The following is a 22,837-nucleotide window of genomic DNA, read 5'->3' on the forward strand; positions in this document are numbered from 1 at the left end:
ACTAAAATTTCAGTAAACGCTGAAGTGCAAGAGACAGTTTAAAAGGGTTAAAAAAAAAAAACTGAATGTGAATTATTGTTTGGGAGTTTCAGCTGAAGTTGAAGCACTGAAAGGGTTTGAAATTTCAGCAGAATTGCAAGAGCCACTAGCAGTTGAAATCAGCTGAAGTGTAATTGTGCAGTAAGTTATTTAAGTAATTGAAGAGTAATTAAGAGTTCGAAGTGTATGGAATAAAAACAGGGGAAATGAAAGTATTTGGAATGTAAATTAAACTGTAAACATGAGGAATCAAAATGTTGATGTGTGCACTGCTAGTAGTTGAAGTGTCATTGTGTATGCAGTGCTCACTTATGCTAAAACTTGCATATGCAGTGTATGGGTGTTGCAGTTGAAGAAGCACTGAAAGGAAGTGAAGTGACTGTTGAAGTGACATTAGTGAAGGCATTTATTTCTAAGAGAAACAAATCCAAGAAAGAAATCAAAGAAGTTAATTACAAAAAGTCAAGAGAAGGAAGCAATTAAAACTTGAGTTTCAGTTGAAGCTGAAGTGTGAGAGATATTTGGATAGTGTGCAGTGTTAATAGTTGAAGTGTTGGTTTGCATATTGTTTACACAAATTAAGTATAAAAGTCTCTGAAGTTTCATTTGAAGAGTAAAAACTACTTGCAGTGTCAGTTGACGTGTAGAGACTTAATACAGTTGAAATGCCAGTTGAAGTGTAAGTGACTTTCATGAGTTGGATGGTGAACAAAGGGAAATCTTGTTCTTGTTTCTGTGTCCTGTAAGATGAGATAGGCCTGATGTGGACGCCACTTAGTCTTTTTACTGTATCTGCAGTGTATCTTGATCCTTTTACAAGCCCCTCACCTGTTACTGATCATCACAGGGAGAAAGAACACGATTCAGCTGCTGAGAAATCTTCTGTTCCCAAATCTTATTCACATACAGCTGCAGATAATGTGGCAGACATTGTAGCTGTGCATCTACTCTGATAAAATATGTATTAATGTCCCCAATTTCATACTAGGTACTAATAGTTTACAACAAATAATTCATCACTTTTACTACTTTTGATGTTAGAATGTATAAAAATATATGTACCTTTCTGTTTTGCACTGAAATTATACAAGATGTGAGCCAATAGACATCGATCAAACTTAGACCTTAAGTGCCACTGCTAATTAAAAGATAATTCAAATTTAGGTCTTATATTTTTTAGTTTTGGCAATAATATTTATTTGTAAGCTATAACACTGTCCCCAGTAACAAAACTAAAATCTCTGAAAACAAATCAAACCCTCAAGAAAATGGAGGTAAAATTATTACCCAAACATCCATAACAGCTTCCAGATCAGCTTTATTTTGTGCAGAGTTTGCTTGTGCAATAGGAAATTATTACCAATATTCACTCTCTTTGAAGTGATTTGTATAATTTGGCAAAACTCTTGTCTTATTTCCAACCTATTTGATTGAGTTTCTTTCCCTGTTTAGTCTGAAATTGGGACACGGCTCTGCTATTTTCATTATAAAGTAACTGGCTCAAATGTCTGCATTGGCTGGAGGATCTGATTGGAAACCTAAGTGATGATGGCTTACGTTCATGCAGTGTTTGAACAAGGCACTTATCATATTGGAATTTCAGCACTGCGAGTATTTTTTGGAGGCAAAGCTGCAGACAGAGGCAGAAAATAATCTCATTGGATTAGATGAACATTAGTGGCGCAGAGCCAGGAAGCCCTGTTTTTTTCTGAAAGGAAAAAAAGCAAGAAGAAATACAAGAGGAGGAAACTGTGAAGTCTAAATCCAGTTGTGTCCCAGTTCAGGCTCAAGATCCACCAAAGTGTGTATTTTCAGACTGAATATAACGGTCCACCAGGCCCAGCCCATTCTAAAGACTTCTCCGCATACAGCCACCTTTCTTTTGTCCAGGTTTCTAGGAGATAACTGTTGCATGTTTTGTCTTCCTCAGTTTCCCATTATCAATCTATTATAATTATTCTAGCACAGTGTTGTTGATGCTGCCACCAGATGGCATCAACATTTTAGTAGTATAAATTTCCCACAGACTGGTTTTAAAGAATATGTGAACTGAAAAGTGAACAGTGCTAAAATACTGCTAAAATACTATTTATAGGAAGAAATGAAGACAGATTTGTTCATTATTCAAGATGGGCCTTGGGAGTGGAAATTTGAGAGAGCTGCTGTTTCCAAGGTCAAAAGTTAAATTTTAAACCAACATAGCCGATACGTCCTTCTGCTGCTGAGAAAAATGGAGGTTTGAACATTTGCAATTCTACAAGAACTGAGCAAACCCCATCTGTGAATAAAGATCATGATAAATGAACAAAAGCTCCAGAACAGATTCTCAATGGACCTTGTGGTGAGATTATTTTGTCGACTGCTGTATCCAAGTTTAATTTCAAGACAAAAGTGATTTTCAGATACATCAAAGTAATATTGGAATAAAATTGATTATTTTCATTTACCAGAGTCTGTAATCATGTCTGGATTTCCCCTGTCCTAAACATCTGTGGATCTTTGGCCATTCATGTCTTTATAATCTTGCTCTCTGACATAACTCAATGCCATTTTGATATAAGTTCTTTTCATTGGAGATGGGCATGACTTGAAAGCCCAACCAAGGTTTTAATGATAATACTTTATGTAATAGACCTTCAGAAAATTACAGCACTGTGTGTGTTACTCCATGTTCTTTGATGCTGTAAACACTCGACCATAAATTACCATTCAGGGTCTCTAACAAAAGTGATCTCTATGGTTCAGCAGACTGAAAAGCTCATATGCTCTCAGTCTTATTAGCCTGAATCCAGACTTTGACTCCCCAGCAGAGTCCCTTTTGCCCCTTTCTTTCCTCGGACCATTATGTCAGATAAAGTCTTAGAATTCAATGCATATAACGTCATAAACTCTGCTTCACAAAACAAGAAAAACTCAGTGTACTGCCTTCGTTTGGGAAGCCAGTGAGGGATCACATCCTGTTACACTAAAGACTGTCAGTTTTAGGCGATGGGATACTGGGGGTAAAGACCTGTGAAAGTTCACCTCATCCACTGGTATCTTACTTGAAGAAAGTTGATTCCAAATTACTAGACTCCGATTGTCTTTGAAAAACCCAGTCCCTAACTGGGTTAGGCCATAAGAGAAACCTGATTTCCCAAGCTAGACTTATCCTGGAGACAGGGGATTCCTCTGTTACACTCATAACCAGTTTCTTATCAGGTTTGAGATTTTGCACGATAAAGGCGTCACATGGGGAAAACATAACTGTGACAGCAGGATGGCATGAAGAAAGAAGAGATCATTACACGTAGCAATGTGTCCTCATATTCAAAATAGTTAAATCCAAAAGTTCAGCCAAAACTAAACCAACTCAAAGTCAACGTGAGAAGTCTAAATTAGTCGGTTACCTCCAAGCAGCTATAAAATATTGTTGAGGAGTTGGTGGAGATCAATCCAGGGCTGACGGAGAGTGAATATTGGACTTACAAGTATCAGGTGGAAATTATTTAATCTGTTTACTTCCTCTGCCCTCAAACAGCCAGAAAAATGAGTCAATGCTGGTCTTTATCGCTTAAGTTTTCAGTTTGGTGGCAGCAAGAAGGCGTCTCATTCAAATGCTGCATTTCATACTTGAGAAGCAACGTATAGGACAGATTCATCACATGTTGCATGTGTGCAGAAATAGTCCTTTAAACTTTTAAAGACAGAGTTTCTGCACAACATGCACTCTGTTCTCTCCGGTGGGACGTTGTGTTCCCTCGTCCTCTGTTTTAGGACGAGCTTTTTCCTCATTTTCGTCAGCAGCATGCAGCGAAACCACCACCAACTCCCTCCAAGTCTGTTATTTTCGATATCATTATCCTCTTTATTACCACGTGTTAAGTGGCAAATCTGTGTCTTCCACGCGGTTTTCAAAATTTGTGTTGCACAGCAACCAAGGTAATGGAGATGCTCATTGCCCTCTTGCTCTTTCTGGTCTGGTGTCAGTCAGAGCATATCTTTGTGTTTGAGTGTGACAAAAATGTTCTCCTTCTTTAAAAAGGTTAAAAAAAAAAAAAAAAAAAAAAGCTCAAATCTGCAAACTTTGATCAGATGGAGGCGTCACCCACTTAAAGTGATAAACGGCAGCTGTTGCAAACATCTGTTTTGGCATTGCTGTTATTCATTAGACAGCACAAGTCCTCTGGAGATAATCAACAATTTATTTAAGAAAATTTACACAATTTGTCTCTTTATACTATATACAGCATACAGTGATTTCCTGTCTATTCTCATGATTCTTTCTTTATTTACCTATTATTTACTGGAACTTTATTTTAACATATCGTAATCAAGTACTCAGAAATATGTTGCTGCCACACTGTTGATGATTTGTGAAAGAATTCATCAGTAAATGCATGAATGAATTAATAACATTTTTTGGTTAAAAAGAACTTCATCAGGATTAACTCCTACCAAACAGTAATAGCAGAAATTAAAATTATAATTGCAAACACATCCCAAAGAGTAAAATGAAACTTCTGGCCCAACATATGCCTTGGTCCTCGGCCCGAGTCTGGCCCATATACTTCCATATTTGGGCAGGGTTCGGCTCTGGGAGTGCCTGAAAATGCCTAAATGCCAACTTTTACATGACTCTTTTTTTCATCATAAAGAAGTAAAACAAGTGTAGAAAGAAAATATGAGAGAAATGCTATGACTCAGCTCATTGCATCTCATGGTAGTTTTAGGTTGTTGGAGGTGCACAAAACATGATGAGAAGAAAACATATTATATAAATGCAGGAAGCATTTTCATGCGGTGGAAAACTGGCTGAATTGGTTCACTTTTTTCCTACCCTGAGGCCTGAGTTGGGTAAACAACCTCCACGTTTCCATGGCAGCAAAGTGCTGAAAGCAGTGCAGCACTGATGCAAAAACACCCTCAGCTCTAAATATTGGAGTTTACTTCGGTCTGTTCTGTGTAGGCAAATATTTCTAGAAGACACACCTGCCTGACCAGCATGACGGGGCAGATCTGATAATCATGAATTAATCAGGTTTTGGTCATATAAGACAGCATTTGTGGTCTCAAGGCTTGGATTGTACAGGGCCAGCAGCTGGCTGCTACAGTGGACCTTGATAATAATCATGTTGTCTGATCAACAGAGGAATTCCAACCAAAAGGTGGCTCATTGGTTTAGATGATGGAAGTAGATAATAGTCCTATGAGTCCTGTGTTATTCAGTTTCCAATTTGACGTAAGCCTCTGAGACTTTGTTTTTGGTTTGTTTAGTTATCTAAAATATTTAGTTACGACATGCGCCAATCTCTTACCAGTGCCTGCAGATCCAGTTCCTTTGTCACGTTGCCACATGAAGCTCTTTTATCGTTTCTGCCAATCTTTTAACCATTTTTTCCCACCACTGCTGTAGCTACCAGTGAGGGCACTGAAATGAGCCTGTGTAAGTTCGAGCAGCTGCCAAGGCAGGTGGAGACTTCACAAATGGCTGCTCCTATAAAACCACAGTGTGATTCTTACACTTCAGCTGTTGTACAGATTTTAAAAAATGAGATAAAACATGTTAACTAGTGGTCTGAAGAGGTGCTGGTAGGTGTATTGTTATACCTTCGGATAAGACCAAGGTACCTGTTTCCCCCAGTCTTTATGCTAAGCCAAGCTAGCTGTTGGCGCTTGCTAAATTTTTAGCTTACTGACATGAGAGTGGTATCAATATCCTCATCTAACTCTCTGGGAGAAAGCAAGAAAACACATTTACTGAATTCCTTTTCTTTTTTTAAAAGGGCATTTATTGAGCAGATATAAGTATAACAACACTGTCTTATTCAAAAATACTGCAGGCAGGTCTGTCATCCCGCAGACAGCCTGTAACTCCACCATCTTTGACTGCAGCCGGTGACATGGTGCTTGTTCTCTTCAGGTGGAGAACTGCTACATGTGCTGCGAAGACAAACTTGCAGAGGCTGCAGAGCAGAACAAGGACTTTGAACTTTGAAATTATGTATCCTTTTTAATGAGGCAATCTGTGCATTAATCTGAAAAGTAGGCTAGTTCATAAGATCGTCAACCCCTATTTGTGAGCGTGACTTTCCAAGCGCAGCATCATTTGGTGGATAGGAGGCCATGATGGATATTACTCAATTAACTATTGTACTGTGGTCACATTTGCCACTAAACAGTGCCACAACCAAGTGATGTAAGGTTTAACACAGCCTGAGATAAATGATATGATCAAACTGTTGTTAGCTGTAGCTCCTATTAAATGTCACTTTTACCGGCTGTTCTCAAACTAGTAACTTCATATTAGTTAATTTTCATTCTTTTTCATTTACTGTATTAAATGAGTTTTAAATGGATGATGGATCAATCTTTCATGTGTTCATCTTTCAACTGAAAGGGAAACTTTCTTGGATTTCTGTTCACAGTATTTTGCTGTTGGAGCTGTGTGCAGCCACACCCTATGAGACAGATGGGAGCTTCCAGCGTAACTTGCCCCTGACTGAGTTAATAAGGGTAAGTAAAAAGAATTTTCTCAGAATTGGTTTCTGAAGAGCTGCCTAAAATGCCCTGCAATGGAAAGTTTATTTTATTTGGTGTAATTACGTGTTTTCATAGGAATGGCCCAACCCACCTCAGGCCAGTACCACACCGTATGATCCCCCACAACCAGCAAGAAATGGTAAGTCATACACCTCCATGCAAAAATGGGCTCAAATTAGTGTCCAAATGATTTTCAACTTGTGAAGTGATGTTCATAAATAATTCTGATAATTGATATAGTAGTAAATCAACCTTTGCAAACCTGTAAAATAAATCTGCGGAGATCCTGCATGTGAAAAACGATCTACTTGTGTCAAAGAGGTTTGTTTTTGTTAAAAAAAAAAGCACCATGTGAATCCTAACTATGAACAAATGATCAGTGTTGAGGTTAAACAAAGATGCTGTAATAGATGAAATGGTTTGGTCAACAGCTGTGTACTGACACAGAGCAGAAAACTGTATAAAACTCTGCGCTCTAAAGTTCCCACACAGTGTGAAACACTGAAGTTGCACAGGATCGCTCTTGTCAATGTCACACACTGGGAATGTGAGTGGTGAGATTTACAGTTTTCTGCTGTGTCTGTAAACAGACATCCACAAAAACACTTCGTCTTTTACTGTGTCTTTGTTTAACTCAACAAAGATTACTCAGTTTTCATGCAGTTTTTTTTTGATAAATATAAATCTCTTTAATCAATGTTTGTGAGCAAGAACCTAGTCTTGTTCGCAAATGTTGATGAATCACTTTTGGACAACAGTGAATCTCTACAGCACAGAGGAATGAGTAAGATATATCAGTCTGTGCATACACACACAATTCACCGCCTTAAGTGTGAAATGTCGTGTCTGTCATGGAGCCCATAACCATGTGGAACGGGGAGTTTCTCGTGAAAAATTGCCGTCAGGGGTTTTGAGTCTTTTGGTCAAGGGCTGAAAGTAGACCGTGTCCTGCCAGAGAATTTAGAGAAAGCTCTTAATTTCCCAGACAAGGGAAGGATTTCCACAGGACTGAAGGTACAAGAGTTCAAGGTAACCTCTTCTGCCACCCCCCCAACTCCCACACTGCTCCACTCTGTGGATCCAAATCACAATTAAAAGCCAGTGAAAGCTCAAAGATACTTTGTTAGGAAACAGTTCTGGGGGAAGGAGGTGATGCATTTCAGGATTATTTTACATTATTACATTGCATCTTTACTTCTAGTGTGAGTGATAAATGATATGAAACATCACAGATGTTCTCATCGAGGGCCAATTCTGAATAAGCAGAAATTAGTTTGAAGGGATTTAGAATAACATTTTTGAATGATTTTTAAAACCAAGCTAATAGCTAATGTGTTGTACACCATAACCTTTAATTGGAAAGCAGCCGTCCTGACCATTACCCTCTTTCTCTATCAAGAAATTCCAAATATGCTAGTGGGTCATCAACTTGATCTCAGTAACTCGTCTGGTAGTACTTCTAATCTTGGCTGCATTTTTTTACTGGTGCTCATAATGCACAGATATGACCATAGCAGTTGATGACAAGTCAATTTAAGATCAGCATTTGCCTTTGACTTCAAGCTGTATTTCAAGTGTAAACTAAATTAATGGCTGAAAACTCCACAGAATTAGTGATTATTAAAATGAATGTTTTTAACACTTCATTCAAATGTCCTTCCGTCTGACAGAAGCATTTTCAAGATGAATCTAGACCAAATTGGAGAAGAGAGAATCTGACAACAACAGTCCATCAATCCCAAGGTTCTTTCATTGATCACAAACAGTGCAGACCCACTCTCACACATACACGTCCTTCTCTTTCATACACAGACAGCTCTTTTGTATACACAAGTGCATTCCAAAAAGTTATTAACATGGATTTTAGTTGATATATACAATTGTTTTATATATATATATATATATATATATATATCCTATATCAATATTTGACCATTGAGTTTGTTTTTATTGGTTCTTAAGGTGCTTAAAATGTATATGAGAGAATTAGTTAGAGTAAAAACTGCTCTATATAGTAACGGTGTAAGTGCTTAGCTACAGTGCTCTAATTGCTCAGAGGGTTAGATAATAAGTGCTAGTGTGGGGTGTCTAGGTGTAGGCTGAAAAGCTACGTTTTCAGACAGTGGTAGCTGGGAAATGATTCTACCACCCTGACTTCATTCGATCATGAGCAACCACATGGTCTTTAAATAACAGGGCAACTAGCTGTCCAGAGGTGATCCTGTACGGTCCAACCATAGCTCTGAGGTACAGTAGGCTGGAGCAGGCTGGTATGGGACTAGTTACACAGGGTTTGGTGGCAGATACAGAGACTCCAGTGAGGCAGAGGAGTTTGACATTAGTCCATGTGGGAGATGAAATGCACGTGGATGAAAATCTCTCTTTTTTTATTGCTGTTGCGGGCTTTAGGTGGACATCAGTTCCTATTGTTTTTGTCCTGTTAGTGAAGCCGTCTGTGCTTCTGAAGCATATGAATTACTCTTTAATGAAATTCTTGTTATAGTTTCTTTAATCCAACTCTCTGATTAACTTCAAAATAATCTAAAATAACAAGTCCCCCTCCAGCTCCACTGAGATCATATGTTTGGTTTTCTTTATACCTGAGCTCTGTTCAACTTCACTCATTCAGAAGATAGATCTGTATTGATGCTAATAATCCATCAGCCCTCCTGACCTAACCTGTGCTTCATCTCAGAGCACATGCAGCTGAATATTCAGTCAATTATTGGAGTAATAGACAGCAGGCGGACAAAAGCACTGGGAATCCAGCTCCCTCTCCCTGTCCATCATTACTGCCGGAGCAGCCGGAGCACAGAGGGCCGATGAAACGCATTCAGACATGATTAAGGAAAAATATGTAGGCAAAGGATGAATCAGCTTGCATTTGCAAAGAATTTGGACTCGCAAGAAGCAGAGCAACTCCACATCAGTGCAGACACCCTGTCCGAACACGTGACACACTCACTTAAACACACACTGAAATTCACAGCCCTCCCTCCCACACACACACATGCACACACACATTTCCTAGTCCAAGGGGAGGGCACATTTATCTTTTTCTCTCTCCGCTGTTCTCTGTGCTACTGGAGCAAAGGCTAAAGGAGAGGAGAGGACACAAGAGGGAACACAGAGTTCCTCCGTTCACTCGGTATTTTTTGGAAAGGAAATAGTCCTGCCTCGTATCATATAACATCATGCTGCAGTGTGTGTCAGCGACTAATATGGCAAATAGAATTATCAGAAGATAATTGAAGTAGGGAGAGAAAGAATCCATGAATCAGAACAAGTATTCTGTATTTCAAAAGAAGTAAAAAGCTGAATGAATGAATCATCCCAGGCAAATGTACAGAGAGGAGGAAACAAAGCTGCACTCCATCCAAACTCCATTTCTTCCTTCTTTGTTGCATTCGCCTGTGGATTATGTACAGTTTAATGTATTCAAACTCTCCTCAAAACAAACTTACAGTGGCTGCAAGAATCTCTTCCAGTTAGATTGTGTTTATTTCAATCAGATCCCTCTTTTCTCAGTCTATTTTTACTATGAAGAAAATGAAACATAAAAACTGATATTCATTTTCACGCTTTAAATTTAATTTCATGCTTTAAAATTTTGTCCAAAACTTAGGTTAGATTGCTACACAGCTAACATTAGCATTAACAGCTGTTAACTTACCAGTCCAGAAGAAACGTTGGGAGTTCAGCATCGAACTTCATTACTTAACTCACAAAGAGCTATCTCCAGAGGTGAAAACCAACCCTCTTGTTTTGCTTCTATTAATATAATTTATTTTCTTTTCTCCAGTTAGCCCCAGCCTGGTTGGTCGGTCTCGTCACTTTCCGATACAGAGTCACTGTAGTGTCCAGTCTGCCCTGAAGAAGAAGCTGCTCAGAGGACCTATTATAACCTCCTATAAATGCAATGATGGCTGAAGCCCTTGGCAGAACTAGTAAGTAGACAGTTGTTTATGCTAATGTTAGCTAGGCAGCAACAGCAAAACGAATAACTAGCTCCTTTAAGGTTGAGCAAGTAAAACATCTGTTAAAGGTCAGATAAAGATTGTTTTTACTATTGCTAAAAAATGAATATTAATCACAGGTCTTTGATTGGACAGAAACTAAAAAGTATGATGCACTACATCCACCTCTCTCACCTCCACACCTGTACTTAAAGAACCCACCAGTTTCTACATTGACCAGGCATGAAAGGAGGCTAAGAATGGATAAACTGCTGCAGCTCCATCATAGTGTTACTCGACAGCAGTAGCAAAATGTCAAAATAAATCTGACTTATCTTTTTGGCCCTTTGTTGGGGCTTTAGAAACTATTCTTTTAAATGTCAAATAAGTTTGCAGTTCAACTCAGTTAACTGATCTCATCCCAGCTGTAAAATATGCAACTATACAACTCTAAACTCGCTGACTACCCCAGCTGCATCAAAATTATGGAGAGGATAAAACAAAAAAATCCCACAAATCTGAATATGGTGCCGAGGTCGCTGAGGGAGACAGTGGCAATAAGACAAGATGACCTTATAATGCTGAGATGTGTTTAAGCAATCTAAAACAGAGGTGGAAATGAAATCAGATGAACTATCTAGGAGCTGCGAATCCTGCCCAGACAAAGCAGTTAGAGCCATATCACTGTGAAATCACAGCTCCTCAACTTGAAACTCTCACAAAAGGTTTATTCATATCACATCTCCACTGTTTAATGAACACCACCTACACAAACACAAAGACTAATGGCATTAATGGAAGTAATTATCTTACTTTTAATGGGTTAGTTGGTGAATTACAGGTTTACAGACTGAACAAAAATTGTCTCACAGAACAATTTCAGATGACTGGGACTCCCCAAGAACCAAGACTGCGCTACGGTAACCCTAGTGTCGTAACAGTGGGCTGACAGAAATGACCTGTATGAAGATAACAGTAAACAGAAAACACCTGTAGATTCATTTGTTTTTCTTCTTCATGACGTCACTGAGTGCGTCGTCACACTTTATTACAGTGACTCAGCTGCTGCTGTGAGCTGCAGCTCAGCAACGCCAGAGTGGCTAAAATTAATCTGATGTGAACCAAAGACGCAGCAGGAGGCTACGTGTGTGTGTGTTATTAATCTGTCCTGTTAGTTTTTATTATCTTTGTTTTAAATTTAGTGCAGTTTTTTGAGCTCATGAATCTTCTTGGTGGAAACACATTGAGCTCTCCAGGCCCTTTTGGCCTTATGTTGTTGTTTTTTTTGTTTTTTTTTTATTGTGCTCCATCTCTTTTAATCATTAACTATGAGCACATGAACAGAGCAGAAGAATCACGCAGTTAAAGTTTGGAGTCTGCTCACAACAACAAGTTAGCTTTTATTATATGACAGACATCTGATAAAGGAGAACGAACTTAATCATTTTATTATTATATTTTTGGAGTTCCTGGCCCTCCTCTTCCTCCTCTTCCTCCTCCTCCTCCTCCTCCGCAGCTCTCCAGGAGGGCGTGGTCAGTGACGTCTCTAAATCGGCCAAACCTTAAACCTGGCTCTCTGGCGACCGGAGAGAGGATGAAGGGAAATATTAATGAGACACCGGGAATGAAGACAATCTTGGAGGATTAAACGCGGAGGAATACGCAGCGGGTTCATGTGATTTATTATTATTTTTTTTTCTGTTTATAATTTCACTTTTAAGCGTCGTTTTTTCCCTCCTGCCTCCTTCACTGTTTGTATCTGCGGCATCAACGGAGCTGAAAACCTGCTGAAGTCCAGCAGCAGCATCTGTCACCGCCTGAACCAAGTGACAGGTTTGTGGCATGATAAGAGTTTGCTTTAATTTCTAACTTTTCCAGAGTTTGACCGCGGAGGGTGTTGGAGGAAAAGTGAGACAGGTGCAGCGCTGATCTGATCTGCTGATCTTCACAGACTGTTTACTCTGCAGGTCGCAATCAGCTCAGTCTCATGCTGTCACTCAACTTTACGCGGCGCTTTGTAGCTGCAAGTGTTGACCAATCAGTTCATATGGTTAATAACTTAAACAGCTGCCAGGATACAAGTTAGTAATCAGATGTGTACTTTTGCAAAATGAGCAAATGGAAAAGTGTTTCTGAGTCAACCTACACAGGACCTGATTTTTCATATAAATGTAGGGCAGGTGTGTAACTTCATTATAGTTATATCAGGTATATACAGTGGGACTTGGAGTCTCAGACCATTTTCCATTCAAGTGAATGGGAAATACAGTGCAGTGTAACCAGAGCTAAGAAAGGAAAATATAAATTAATATGATGATGTTGCTGTTTACTTAATATAAAGCGATAAAAACACACCATGAAGACACTGCAGAGAGACTCTTAACAAGAGCTGAGTAAAGAGTCTCACTGCAAAAGTCCATTTCGCAGTTGCTCTAGAGCTTTAAATTCGTACTACATGTTGATCCTCGGCAATGAATGCTCAGATTTTTTTCAGGTTTTCTGAGCACTTGAAGATTTATTAAAACACATAGAGTTATATTATTGCGTGTTATAAAGATCACTGTTAATGTGAGAACCCATAACTGGAAAAACGAGTGCCGTCAGTTCAGTGCCAGTCAGAGTTTGGCTTCACTATTGTTCCCCTGTCAGAGACAGTAGAGATATCAGCTATGAGCTTGACGCCCTCCTTCCTTTATCTGGCTGCACCTTCTCTCTTCAGTCTCACAGAGAGAAAAAGTCCAGACTGATGAAGAGCAGTCGGGACGATACTGAGCGTACACCAGCGAAATGGAAAATATTTTAATCCATAGCAGGACTGTAAAGGCTGATGCTGACGTTGTGCGTCCAATTTCAACATTCATCTTTCATCTTTAATCCACAAAATGTCAATCTGAATATTTTTCTTCAAAATTGTACTCAAGTAGGGTAGAAACCCAGAAAAGAAGTCGTATGGAATAATACGTGAAAACTAGTCCAAATTTTGTGCTAGAACAGGTTTTACTAAATTAATGTCCTACTTAAAAAACTACATCTTATTTCTGTCATGTCAAAAATATGTAAGGTTCAGCTGTAATAAGGATAATTCACCGTTTCATTCAAGGTTTCACTGCCTCTGCTCAGCCATACTGCAGCCTATTTGTGCACTAGATATTTTTAATTATTTTAATATGTGAAAAAGTTTGTAAATCAGTGAAATCAGTCCAGTCAAAAATGTTAATGTGAACAGTCCTATTAGATCCCTGTAGGGACTTGATGTGTCTGCAGAACTCCATCATGTTTCTACAGGGACTTGCGCTGCAGATGCTGCTCCTCCACACTTAACAACAACATTAATGTAGTTTGACGTTGGGTTTACACTCTAATCTTCTAAAAGAACAGAGCCTTTATCTGCTGGCTCGGCAGTGGAAACCAGCGAGGATGTAAGCCGGGCAACCTCCTCTCCGCAGCCTTGAGACTGTTCACACTGTAATAATAATCTGCCTGTTACTGTAAATACCAGATTCCTTTTCCACTCGTGAATAACTGAGCTGTGGGGGAGTCGTGTGACTGTGTGCGTGTGGAGGGGAAGACGGAGGGAAGTCCTGTCGTTACCAGAAATAAGAAGTAGGAATTTAAGCACATCCCCTTCCGTTCTCTGGGTTTCGCCCACATTAAGAAGCATTCCACCGGCCGGCGCCAAAAACTCATCAAGGTCACGCTGCCCAACAATTCCTGATTACCCTCCAACACACAGGTCATCCATCACCGGAGATACCTAAATACAGAGAGTAACAAACACATGCCTGTAGTGAGCTGAAAAGCTGCTCTGCCTGTTCGTTCCCTCGTTTCAGTCGACCTCATTAGGTGCTTCTAGTCTCAGGGTGTAATCACAATAAACATGGAGAAAGTGGTTTGTCTAATCCATGGAGTTAATTCAGCTTGTTTGGCCAGGTGGCAGCAGTGCTGGTTACCACAGGATCCCTGAAAACCCGGTGAAGGTCTCAGTCCTCTGAGAAGGGAACTGGTCTAATTTGAACCACTTCAGGCTTCATAGACAATATCTGATGCTTCCAGCTGCTTCCTGCCGTGTCCTTTTAAGGGCTGTTCCAGAGGTTTTGCATGTGCAACTCTTATTTCTTGATGTTGATGCCGAGAATTAAATGGCAGCTACTTTTTTTCCAGCAATTTATTTTAAGTGCTGTACCTTTACCGACCTCGCTGCAGTGATGCGTAGGTGTACTCCAGGACCTCATGACGTCACTGTTGTACTGTTGTCAACAAGATGGCCTGAATGGGCAACTGAAATTTTACACATCTGTGATTTGAATCTATGGCTGATGACGATATGCCAAAAAAAAAAAAAAATTGCATTATGACTACAATGTTGGGTCTGTACCAAACAAGCGTGTTCCTTGATTCTCATACTGGAAAATATGATTTGTAGTCCTCTGTAGATCAACAATTCATTTATGGTCTGTTGTGACACATTTTACCTTTATCAAAGAAACTGCAGCTCCTGTCATTTGGATATTGCACTCAGCCATATTGTAATTTCAATAATATTTTGATTAATTATTCAGTCTCCCGTGTAAGAAATAAGGCTATAGGATATAATATTTAAGAATTTCAGCAGTCAGATTTAGGCAAATTCAGAGGATATCTTCCACAGTTACAGTCTCTTGAACACAAATTCCCTTTTTGTGTTTCCTCTGCTGAGCAGCTGTGGAGGAACAGTAATAAAAAGAGGGAATTCTGTAGTAGCGAAGACTAAAAGTTGGAAGACACCGACTAGACCGATTAGACTAACTGGGACCTCAGCTGAACTGAAGAAGTCTACACGTGTTGTCAGTTTTATCTGTTACATGTTGGTTAGAGGTCACAGCAGAGCCAGTATGGACAAGAGCAATGACCTCAGTGATTAGTGATTCTGTCTGAACCTATGGACATGTGAGTCTTGTATTAAGACAGATTTGACCAAATGTGAACCTGTTCTTTACTGTATAAAGTATCATGCTTAAACCAGGGCTGTTATAATTACATAACAAAGAGCTTTTGAAAAACTTCCTTAATTTTAGGAAAAGTTCATAAAAACTGCAGCTTGAGTTCATTTTTTTTTCTTTGTTTCACAGTTTAAAGGTCCCATATTGTATAAAGGTAGATGTCCAGTTGTTTTTTGATAATAAAGCAGGTCTAGGTCCTATGTTAATACTGTGAAAGTACCAAAGCCTCAGTCCACAGAGAAATGCACACAGCCTGTATTCAGAAACTGAGCTTTAAAAATGAGCCGTCAGCCCATCTCTAACTTTGTGATGTCACAACAAAGCAGTCACTGCTCTCAGCCATGCCCCAAGCCCCACCCACCCGGACCCACCATCCAACCTTGCAGGATTTGGTTTCTCTCAGTGTTTACCTGAAATCTGCTATATTTTTATTAGATCACTCAGAAAACAGTCAGCCAGTTGGAAGAGAGGTTCAGAGCCTATGCTGAGATGGTTTTTGGTTCCAGTATCCAGTGCCATAAAGGCTAGGAAAGCAGCGCTGGTTAAAATAGAAATGCTCTGTCAAAATGTGATAATATTCAACAAATCATAGGGTAAAGGGTCCTGTTTGTATCATGTGTTCCACCAGGAAGTGCTCAATGGCTGCTCCCTGTTTAGCCATGCTGGTGTGTTGGTATTTAGTGTCAAAGGCAGGGAAGCGTGTCAACATGGAGTGCAAACAGCTCATGAGGGGGAAGGTGTGATGTTGAATCTATCAGCAGATAATCAGACAGCAGCAAGTTAAGATGCTGTGGTAAACTTTAAGTCCCTCTTTTCAGTGTTGGCAGAGACAGTGCACCACTTTGACAAGCCATGTTCACTGTTGGTATACGTGGTATTTTGTTAAGGTGCCGCACACAGCTGGCATTTGCTGTTTTATATGGCAAATTGAAATGGAGCACAACCATGACCCATGACCTCGGCTGTCACATGATACACATTTATGTTGACTGCAACTTCACAAACAGCAGCTCAGCTGTGTTGCGGATGGTGTGACAGTCAGGTGGCCTAGTGGTTGCTGGATGAGCTCTGGGCCTCATTTGATTTATTTTTTGATACATATAAGGATGTGGTTAGAGGAGAGCTGCAGTCTGGTGTTAAAAGAATGTTTCTGTTTTGATAATTGTCTGTTTAAGGTCATTATAGCTGTGATGAGCATTTGAAGCAAAGTCTGGAGATTTATTGGTTGGTGGGTTGCGACTTTAACTTGGTTCCACATGAACACTCTTTCTTTATGATATTAAATAAACACATCTGGACTCGATTAGTAAACCTACCACAGGCGGGTTGTGTAGATCACTAATGGATAAACTTTCTCGACCAAATTTAGCCTTTAGTCACCTTTGTTCCTCCATCAGGTGATTCTGAGGATCAGTCTCCTCCTGATGACAAAAAGAGGACACATCAGGTGTAATCAGGTGCAGGTATTATCAGCCATACTGCTGCAAAATACACATGTTAAAGGTTTGGGGATGAAGACGTCTGGATAAATGTGTGTGTATCTATGTTCCAGTTTAAGAATCTGATGTGGATTCATATGTTCATAGTTTCTATTTGCATGCAAGCAGGCCAGAGGTCAGAGGTCAAGGTCAGCTACAGAGCACCAGGTCTGGAGACAGAAAGATTTAGTGTCTAGGTCAATGACACTTCAGCAGGCGAAGGTTTGCCAATGGCTGAACATTACTTGTGTGTGTGTGTGTGTGTGTGAGTGTGTGTTTTTTCTCCCATTAATGCAATAAAGAGGAGTCAAATGAGCTGTTTTCACTGTGGTTCTGTGCTGTGGACAAGGTCTTTCTCTTCACTCTTCAGTCAGTTTCTCTGTTGGACAAATGGATCATGCTATCACTGTTTTCAAACAGATCTTTGGCATTTCTCTATTATAAGTTACTGATAAGCAGATCTACTCATACTGATAACACTGCTGATAAACTAATATCAGGTAATAATAAACTCATGTCAGCTGCTAGTAATGGCCCTGGCAGTGTTTTGGTAGATTCCTATTATTGCTCCTATTAGTTAGCTCCTGTTAGCTCACTGCCGAGTGAGTGTGGTAAATAAGCTTCATACCCACATATTAAACTGCACGTAACCATGGCAACAGTAGGACTCACAAGTGAAACCTAAATAGGAGTAAAACTGACCAGAAACAAATTGTAAAAAAAAAAAAACCCCAACAGGATCCGTCTGCAGGCTGCAATACTTACACCCACTTCAAGTTCAATTTTACAGCTGTACCTCCCGGTCCAGAGTGAGAGGGGTGTAAGCACGGCAGCTATAGTCAGCTGCTGGGTAGGACCGCTGTATACGTTTTGAAAACGTATAAAAATTTACTGACCAAAGCGTCTCACTTGGAGGCTCTAATGAATATGGACGTATGAATGGATGGCAAATGGTAGTTTATCACAGTAAATTGATACCTCTTATGATGTTTCATGTGGAGTGGTGGTGGTTTTTATTGAAATAATAGAGAAACAGGCTTAGAACAGTCATTTTTGTCCTGTGTTTAGCTGTCTTTACACATCTGTGATCTTACAGTTATGCCCTCTCTTGAGTCTGCAGACAGACCCCTGTTTTCCTACCTAGGTATAAACACATTAATGCACTAGTTTAAGATAGTGTTGTCAAATTGCAGTTCAGAAAGTTATAAACAATCCAAAAAGACAAATGTAATCAGTGTACTGTCATGCATGATAATGTAGAACATAACCTCACATTAGAAGCTGAATCCATCATCTCGCCCAGTATGATTGGACATAAGTGAGTTATCAGTTAGTTTTTATTGTAATGTAATGATGCGTAAAAATTCTACACCTGTCTCCTTTTAATAAAACTAATTTAATCTTGTAATATAATCATTTAATTCCCAGTGATTTATCGGTATCAGTATGATACCAGTCTGTCTGAAGAGAAGTAAGGCTCAACGGAAGATGAAATGAATCTGAGGATGTGTTTTTTGGAGCACAGCACCACAGTAGATGGGATGGACCTGTCTGGCAGATAGACCATGGTGCAGCGGTGACAGGTGACAGGTAAAATTACTCCACATCCTGACACCTTAATCAGCCTGTCGATTCGGCTGAAGCCTCTCACTGCTCGGCTCCTCTGTGAGCGGCTCCTCCTGCTCCAGTGTATTCTGTCGACCCCTTCAGCTCAGCTCAGCTCCTCCAGCAGCTCCTTGTCGGCTTTGTGAGGCTCAGAGAATGGAGGAGTAGAGGCCGGCTAATGGTTTTGCTGGGGGTCTTTGTGTTTTGGTATGTGCTGCTGGCCAGGAGCCCTGGCCCGAGGGAAGGAGGGTGCGAGCCCCTTTACCAACAAGAAATAAACATGTTTTTATTATACTGGCCTGCAAACCAGGCTCTCTGGAGAGAGAAGTTGTATTTCCATTCACATGATATTCTGTGGTGCTTTGTTAAAGCATGACAGCAGTGTGTTCTTTCTGAAACACATTTCTGTTTTTCTGTTTTTTTCAACAAAGATATTTGTGTTTGTGAAGACCTACAGACTTTGACCTTATCTTCTGTCGTCCAGAGTTTAGATCTGAGCTACTGTTATGGTCAGGAACAGAGAGAGATCCCATTGTTGTGAGAAAAAACACATTTTTCCAGGGTGAACAGGGATTTTCTCTGACTAGATTCAGCAGGTTTTCATTCATGAATCACGATGGAGTGCCAATTTATTTCAACATTGTGAGACTAGATGTTGAAATTCACATTTATTCATCTCTAAATTCACTTCTAATTTGTTTTTCATAAATAACAGAATAAGTTACATGTGTTCTGCTGTAGCTCAAGCAACAACAAATGACATACAGCATCTTTTTCTCTCCTTTTCTTGTCCAGAACAAGTTCAACTGGATGCAACTGTAGAAAATGATTTAATTAATTCCCCTAAATTACTAAGATTGTGGGCTGCACAGCCTCACAGTGAGAAGGTTCTGGGTTTGAACTCGCCGGCCAGCTGTGGTCTTTCTGTGTGGAGTTTGCTTTTTTTCCTTGTGCCTGTGTGGGTCCCCCACCCGCCACAGTCTAAAGACATGCAGGTTTAGGTTCATTGGTGACTAAGCCCTAAGCGACCCTAAAAGGATAAACCCTGTTGCTAATGAATGAATGAATACTAAGATTGTGAGCAGCATGCTAAAGCGGTCAAAGGTCATGTACCTTGATGGTCATCCCCTGACCACAGATAGATCATGATCTGATACAAAAGCCTCTATGTGGTGTTTAGAGGTGAAACAAATGGTTCATTAATTGATCAGAGAGAGACAGAACTAATAACTGATTAATCATCATTTTCAAAGCATTTACTGGTTTTAACATGTGATATGTGAATATTGGTTTTCTTAATCTGAGGACCAACATCTGCCTTTATTCTTTGGGTTTTCTGACTATTGGTCTGACAAGCCAAACAATAAAGACGTCAACTTCAAGAAAAAGTGATCGGCTTTACCTTCTGCTATTTATAGACCAAAAACTTAATCAGTTATTTGAGAAAAAATCTAAATGAGTTCAGTAAATGACCCAAATGAATTGTAAAGAAATCTTAAATCCAAATCCTTTAAATGTCACTTTTATATGATTGAGCTAGATTTATTCAGAAAATAAATTTCAATACACAAGACCTTCTCTGAGTAAAATCATTGGTGTTTTAGTGAATTGAATTGTGTTATAAGGAACACAGATTCTGCCCCCTGAATCCTCCTTTGATCATTTAAACCAGACGACTCCTATCAGCAATCAGCAACCTTTATATTTGAGAGTGAGCTTTTGAAAACATAGGATTTATATGATCAGGATGTAAGGATCCTACATGTTTTCTGTATGTTACATGATGGGTGTGGCTGGTTTTTAATGTAGTGGGTTCTGCTGCTTCAGGTTGTGACTGCTTTGCAAAAAATGATGGTTAAATTATCATTTAATGAAGCACTTCAGTTTTAACTGATGACCTGTATTTGATTATATGAAGGTGAATTATCCCACTCTGGCAGACTTTCCACTTGAAATTGGATTTGAAGGCTCACTATCAGATGATATCACAGCCACACAGACCTTTGACCTGTCATGCTGTGTGTTGCTGCTGTATAACACGCAGGGCTTGGTGAGTTTAGTTAACCTTGATTCAGTTGTGTTTATTCCAAAGAGGTGATAACAGCAGAAAATGACTCTGGTTTGGCATTTACAGTTCTTCTTCTGTTTTATTCCAAAGAAGCCGCTCAACTGTTTCATAACAGTGTAGCAAGACAGACTCTAATCATATGAAAAGACAGATAATGATTTATGTGGTTAATGTACTGTAATAAAAAATAAAAAAAAAAACCCTGTTCACAGTCAGCGAGTAGGACACCAAATTCCTCAAAGACACTTTAACAGAATAAAAAAGCTGTTACTGAACATTGTGGTGGTTTCACAGAATGAGTGGAAACTGTGGTGGAGGCAGCCAGTCAGTTTGTCCTAGAGGCCACAGTACAAATCTAGCAAGAACAAATCTAGACCACCATTATAGATGCTGATGTTTTAGGATGTGATACTCAAATCCTAGAATTTTAGAGTTCATCCACGCTTTAAGGATTCACCACAAGTTCAAATGTAAAATTAGAACAAAACTTGACTTTTCAGTATAAATTAACCTTAGGTAATATGAGACCTTTAATTCTACCCAACACATCCTGAAACTGCACAATTCACTTCACAACATAGAGACTATATGTTTTTATTAGGTTTTTGGGTATTTTTGGCCATCAATGGATATCTGACAGTGCAGAAGCAAACAGGAAGTGAGGGGAATGAAAAGGAGTATGACGCCTTAATATCTTTAATATGTAAGTCTTCTTGCCGAGAATAGAGTAGAATAGAAATTATTATGGCCTAAAGACGACGCACAGAAATTTGAGTGATAATTGATCAGACCATAGAGTAATTAACAGTTTTAATGGTTGTGTAGTGTTTGATCAAATCTAGGTGATGGCCATAATTTCCACTTCATTGCAGTCGATGAATAGTTTACCTAAGTTGTTATATTTAAGAAACAGTCGAAACTGTAGCGTGTTTGGAAAATTGTTCCTATATTTTGTTTTTGGTTATTTTTTTATTAATAGGAAAGCCATTAAGAAATTTAAAGTAAGAAAAACCAAAATCATAACAGACCATTTGGCCTGGCTGCTGTACTGACCTGGTTATTGGTAACATGAACGAAGAAGTGAAATAAATAACAGAGTTGCATTGAGACAGTGTCCTTTGACCCTGTGTTGCCTGCCCGGTGGTTTACCATGGAAGGCTGCCATGAACACCAGTCTGTCCAAAGCTCAAACCTCGGCACAGACATTCTGACAAAACAGTTTTCTGCATAGTCAATAGGTAAAAGTTGAACTGCTGAGCCACACAGCCTGAAGAAGTAAGTGAGTCGTTTCATCTTTTTGGTGTTTTTTGATGCGATGAGTCTGGGAGAATGTTTAATGTCAGGCTTTTTTCCAAGCAGCAGTGGAAGTCGGTGATTAATTAGGTAAATTTAGGCTGTGAGTGTTTAATTCTGACAAGTCTGAGAAAATAATTGTGTGAAATGTCAGCCAGAATGTAGGCTCTTAGTTTTACTACAATTATTTCTTCATCATTGTGCATCTTGAGTCAAGTCTTCGCGACAGCTGAATTTCCCGACACCCGGCCAGTCTGGATAACAGCCACCTCTGCTGCTGTGTAGATGTTTGTTTTATAAACCTTGACTAGGTTATGTTTAGCCCTTGCAATTTGTTTTTCATGGACACAATGTCATTCTCATTTTGAACATCAGTGGATGTAAGTGGTGTCCTTATCCACCATCGCTCACTACAGCAAACTAATCTAAACCTTCTAAGTAGCAACAAAATATTCTAGTTTGCTAAGTAGTCAGTGTTTGCCACTCAACTGGAAGTCATACCAAATCAATTTAAGGCAACAAATCTTACATCATAAAGTTAATTTAACCCAAACCCTAATCCTTAACCCTCACTAACCAATTTTATTGACAGCACAGTTTAAAGTTCTAAGAAGTGGCCGTTGTCTTCCTGATAATCTGTTGGGGTAGAATCGCAGTCTACGATCTGAATCACATTCTGCATCCTGTTTCTGCTCTGATTGTATTGGATGTTTGTCTGCTTCACCCACAGTGCTGCCTTCTGCTGACAAACTCTGTCACAACCAATCACACTTTTTGCACTTCCCCAATGTTAGATGATTTTTGTTGTCATGATTACAATAATAACAATGTGGTTGCAGTCAGTCTGTGGGACGACAGACCTGCCTGCAGGCTAGCTGGTCAGCAGCCACTTTATAA

General features: G+C 39.5%; 1 protein-coding gene across 5 annotated transcripts in view; it reads left to right on the forward strand.

Annotated features, from left to right (window-relative positions):
• Positions 1-22,837, forward strand: part of LOC139632725 (estrogen receptor beta-like) — a 93,067-nt gene that overhangs the window by 53,251 nt on the left and 16,979 nt on the right. Inside the window, exons 4-6 of one of the 5 annotated variants that reach the window (XM_071497878.1) lie at positions 6,447-6,534; positions 6,637-6,700; positions 10,364-10,508. The gene's annotated coding sequence lies outside the window, so the exon portion shown is untranslated. Of the gene's footprint in view, positions 1-6,019; positions 6,535-6,636; positions 6,701-10,363; positions 10,509-12,058; positions 12,351-16,044; positions 21,923-22,837 lie in introns of those variants that run through there. The other 4 variants (XM_071497880.1, XM_071497879.1, XM_071497877.1 and 1 more) reach the window with 4 other exon arrangements.

This window comes from Trachinotus anak, unplaced genomic scaffold (assembly GCF_046630095.1).
Source record: "Trachinotus anak isolate AG129_WGS33_773 ecotype Australia unplaced genomic scaffold, CSIRO_AGI_Tana_v1 ptg000015l, whole genome shotgun sequence".
Taxonomy (NCBI): Eukaryota; Metazoa; Chordata; class Actinopteri; order Carangiformes; family Carangidae; genus Trachinotus; species Trachinotus anak.